The sequence below is a fragment of the Ruditapes philippinarum genome, unplaced genomic scaffold, assembly GCF_026571515.1.
Source record: "Ruditapes philippinarum isolate M1 unplaced genomic scaffold, ASM2657151v2 ctg1724_1_1_1_1, whole genome shotgun sequence".
Lineage (NCBI taxonomy): Eukaryota > Metazoa > Mollusca > Bivalvia > Venerida > Veneridae > Ruditapes > Ruditapes philippinarum.
The window spans coordinates 3,957-9,704 of NW_026855323.1; positions in this window are offsets into that span (position 1 = coordinate 3,957).

The window sequence follows — 5,748 nt, forward strand, 5'->3', positions numbered from 1 at the left end:
TACAAAGGGGAAAATGTCATGCGTGTTAATTGTAACATTGTGCTAACAATTACAACAATTTTATTTACTTTAAAGTGAATTGGTCCTTAATGGAAAGTCTGTGATAGCATTAATAATTATGTTGATAGTATTTAGTATCATATGTAGTAACAAAACACAAAAGAATTATATATAGGATATTTGTTTAGTTCAGTGTAAGATCGGAATATATTTCACCGAGTGAGCACCAAAAGGTATATTGCGCCACGAGTGAAATATGAACTTTTGGTGTTCACAAGGTGAAATATATTTCGATCTTACACTAAATTAAACAAATTTTCTTTTTATTATATGCAAAGAAACGTTTTAAAAAGACATTAAACCTAATACTGAATGAAAAGCGCGCCAAATAATAATACAACGTGACGTCATTTACGACGTCACGTCATTAAGTTGGTACCCAGTACTGTGCACGCTGGTATTTCACTGAAACAACGTAAGGGGCTTAAATTCAAAACAGTGAAATTATCAAAGTGGTAATTTCACTGTTTCAAACAGTGAAATTACTAGTTTTATATCACTGATATATTTCTATAAACCAGCGAAAAGCATGTAATAAATATGCATGTTGTTGGTAAGTGTGGGATACATGGCCCGATATGACAATTATAAAGTAACTAATTGTTCTAGAAAAAATATTTTATTTCATCATAGAAATGTTCATACTTAATTACTAAGAATTTTATCATTTTTCCTTCAAGGAATTTTGTATAAGTATACCTAAATGATACATTCTTATTGCTTTAAACAATATTTGAAATACTTATTGAAATTATGCCCATTGTAGACCAATCATCTTTAACTTGATACAAGAATGCACATCGTATTTAAAGCATAAACAAGTTGTTGTTTAAATCACGAATTTCTTTTCGAAATATTTCAATATAATCTATGTTTTTCATAATTAAACGTTTTTTTTTTTCTGACAACCCCGTTAAAAGTAGACCACTGACTTTAATGTATGCGACTTCGATATACCAACCTCTCTATAGAATATAATAATAAGTTCGCACTAAAATTTTGATTGAATTTATCTACTGTTCAAACAGGCGTTCAACTTTAAAAAAGGTGTTCAAAGTTAAAGTATATAATCTTGACCCAATGACGGTAAGTATTTAAAGAAAGTCTTAATAATATATCGGATAACGTTTTTTATAACATGGCATGTTTAGCAATATATAAAAGTTTATAGATATTTTTAAACACCCCTTTTTTCAAAGCTTTGCTTTATAAATTTCAAAATGAAATGCTTGGCTGCGTTCAATAGAAAATATGTAAACAATATCTGTGATTTAATTTCAAATATAAACTTGTACATTTATAGTATGTTTTATATATGCTATTGGATTATCTATAGTTATTTTAAGCTGATTATGGTACCGTATTAAAGTTTGTTTAATGATTGACAGGAAAATAAAATAAATCATGTACAATAGTACAAAGCTAAATGAAATCTGAAATATCGGCTGTGTACATGAAGTGACTAAATCAAAAAAGTGCGAAGGGAAACTTTTGTGTATGAGATTTATTAGACCAAGTTTCAATAATTAATGACAAAATGAATCTTAACTGTACAAACGTGAACGGGACATTAGTTAGGGTTATTTTAGTACCGGATACAACACAAACAACAAATGCAGACGACAGTGATGAAGAATATGACCAAACTGGTGCTATGCATTTCATTGTAGCTACAGTTTTTGTATATTCTATTCTTGGTGTATTCTGTGTGCTTATAAATAGAATCAGACGACTCGGAGGACGCGGCCATCAGAATTTCCTTCAGGACGAAAGCATCCAAAGGTATTTAAAAAAACGAGAAAACGCTGAAAATAGACGGAAGGAAAAGTAAACTGTTGTTTATGAATGTGAAATTATAGCGGAAAAAGTGAGAGCATTTGAAGAAAAGCAAATGTTGTTCCGTCTTGAGAACGAGTTGTCGTCTGACTTTTCGAAAGAAAAATATTCGGAAGGAAGGCAGAAACGGAAGTTACGTAAGAAAAAGCGTGAAGTTGGGAAGTAACATTAGGAATGATGGGAGCTTCTTTGTTTCACATTAGTTCTAATCAAGGGTTACTGGAAAATAAATAACAGACTACCAGACGACAGTGGCGTTGCATCAGACGATAAACACGAGGAAGCTCTACTAACCAGAAGACTGGAAACCAGGCGTAAAGTTTACAATAGACCTCATGAACGAGCACAAAGCGATACGGAATTTGAAAATATAGATTATGCTGATGCTTAACGGTAGTTTATGATAGCAATGAGTTGATACGAACAGAGGACAACGCCAGGCTAATAAAACATTTTACGGAAAAAAAAAGTTTTTATAACGCATAGACGGAATGAGTGCCAGAAAATAGAATACAGCCGGTGTTGAGAAACTGTTATTCCAATGGAATTAAAGAGCTACACTAGTTTTTCACGAATCACGCACGCATGCATTTTTAAACCATTAAAAACGTAATATTATATACAAATTTATTTGTCAAAGCTGGTGTTGCCTGTTTAATTAATTACAACATAGACATGTAAGGTCACTTAGTGTCTCACTAAGTAAATTGGGAATATGGGGATAAGATAGTACTTGTTTCTGTGTATATTAAAGACAAATGATTCCGTGGTTGTGAAAGAAACAGCAAAACGCAATAATCTAAATACATGTATCTGTGAAATAAGACAAAGTATAGCAATGTTTTGTACATTCATTTGCATTTTTTTCTACTATTTTTTTCGGTTTTCATTGATATTTGTTTTATTTGCCTACATAAATTGTCTTCATTCATTTTATTTTGTTAAAAATCAAATATTCTTTTTTTTATGGAAGTCTTGATGTATTTTCCAAACCTTAGAGTATCATTATCTCTATGAAAAGCATTGGTTAACGCGTCAGACTAGTAATTTGCCGCCGCGTCACGGCCAAACCAACATAATGGGTTTGCGACCAGCATGGAATCCAGACCAGCCTGCGCATCCCGTGCAGTCTGATCAGGATCCATGCTGTTTGCTATCAGTTTCTCTGCTTGTTATAGAGTTTTGTAAAGCGAAACAGCATGGATCCTGATCAGACTGCGCGGATTTAAGGATTACTGACCGCGTGGGTTCAAACCCTGTCAGAGGCAAGGCGTTGTTTCCTTGAGCAAGAAACTTTACATCTGTTGCTTAGTACTACATGTAGTTGGTTCCAGGAACGTATTCGAGGGTACAAAAAGCTTATAGCTTCTTAAGCCAAATCAAATTTATATAAACTAAAGAGTTAGGTGAACAGATAAAAGAATAAAATAATTTGACGTTTTTTTTTCATAATCGTGTTCAGTTTTCATTTTTATATGAATCTTTTTGTTTAAATATTCCATGTAACCAACGGAGGTTATATTTTTAAATATCATTGAGAATGAATCTTTAACGTTCAATTCTTAAAATGAAAACAAAATACATATTTTTTTAAAAACATATCTGGAAACTCGGTTTTATTACGTTCATTGAACTGATACTTTCATTTTGAAATAGTAATTGGTAATTGAATATCTTAAAGGGACTCCACTGAGTTTTTTTTAGATAACGGGACTAGCAATAACTTTTCGAGATTAATATTCTATTTGGTGTAGGTCTAGACCAGTAACTTGTGTGCAATTTTTATCATTCGCTTTCTCCGTTTTTTCCAGAATAATTATATGTATTGTTTAGCAAAAAATGACTATTTAAAATTCATTGAAAAGCGTTGCAACGCTTTTCACTCATATTTGGCTAAAAAATAGCACAAACATATGATTTTCCTTTAATTTCTGAGAACATTTTTGAATTAATTTATCGTTACATATCTTTTTGTTTAAAGTGCCTCAGCCGATCTATGTAAGAAATTCAAACTTCATGTTTTTAGGCTTGTGGACCTTGAGCAGTGGAGTTCCTTTAAAAACATCAGATTACAGGACAAATTAAAATATGTTAATATGCCAAAGATCTCTGTAAGTTGGTCATCATTTATACAGAATATTGTGATGAATTACAACTGAATCGTTATTTTGACTTTCATTTGACGGCCATTAGCCACCTGAATTTCATGAACGCACTTGTCCATTTTTCAATTTAGACAAAACCACTAGTCCTTTTTTAGGGAATATAACAAAGAAAACACACATTGAATAGCGAACAGTGCAGACTTTGATTATCCGGCACTAGACTGCACGAGACTACACGGGTGTGTCAGCTGATCTTGGTCAACAATGATCGCATAGGTAGATTTAGTGGCCACTTTTGTTTGTTTGTTTGTTTGTTTCATTTTACGCTTTTTTCCGAACAGTATTTCAGTCATTTAGGCGGTTAGTTTCCTAACCATCGTTCCTGGAGAGTTACACCAGTACTAGACTACCTTCCTCCGCGCTAAACTACCAAATCATCTCCCGGGGATCGAACCCACACCAGAGAGGTAACTGGATTAGAAGTCATCGACTCTAACCCCTCGACCACGGAGGCGGCTTTGTGGCCACTAGCATGTTATTTATGACAATGCAAGTAATATACATGGTACTACTCGCATAAAACATTTAAACTAGACATAAATCAGTTCCAAAAGTTCATCTGGCATTGGGTTGCCAGATGAGTTGCGTGCTATACAATGGCATGCTTAGAATGACGTAATTTTACAGTTATGAATGAAGTTATAATTTCATACACTGTTGTAAGAAAGTAGTTACGGGTGTAATGACCTAAATTTTCATGGAAAATTGTTTTATTAAAGTAAAGAATTTAAAACATAATGGAATATGGTAGAATATGCAAGAAAAAAATCTGACATGTGTCGGAATATCCGTCCCTCGGGAACCCGCATTGTGTACACCGCTCGTCTCCTCAGGACGGATATTCCGATCCGAACCGCAACATATGACATATATTATTAGTCTACGTACAGAAATCATAGATAAAGGGTAAATTAATGAACCGAAACAGTTTTTTAACACCAATGAAATGCATTTAATTCCGTTATCATATTACGGAGATAAAATTTGAATGGAACGTTCTCGGCTATTATCTATAATAACCTCGGAAACAATACGGATTGAAAGTAGTTTTAGCACGTGGTTTCAGATGTAAACAGAGACAGAGATAATGTTAAACGAATATTTGACATCCAAAAGAAAATTAATGTCTGTTTCGGTACACTTATGATTGAAAATGTAATTTAAATATGCCAACTGATGCACAGATACTTGGGGTTTGGAGCTCAAAACGCCTTTAAAATCCAAATAAAATGCATATTTGTCAATCCCAGGACATGTACTGATCATATATATCAAAAAATCTTAATATATGCCGTTTTGAAAAAAAAATCATATTTCAACAACTATAATAATACACAAGATAAAAATGTTCGCCGGAAAAAATCCGCACCCCTACCTTCATAATCACCATGTATTTTATTCCATTTCCAATATTTTCACATAATCCTTTGGTCCATCGACACAGAAGATATAATTCTTCACGATGATGGTCAATTTTAAACTTCAACGGTAATATAAACAACGCAACAGCCGAAATAAACATCAATATTATCGCCGTTTGTTTTCAACGACAAAATCTTTCGATAAATTCAATGGACCAGACGGCTATGAACGAAGCTATCCGATTATGTGGCCCCAGCTTTGCCGTGTGCAAAATGCGCAGCGCTTTTAAGTTTGGGAACCACATAATCGGATAGCTTCGTTCATA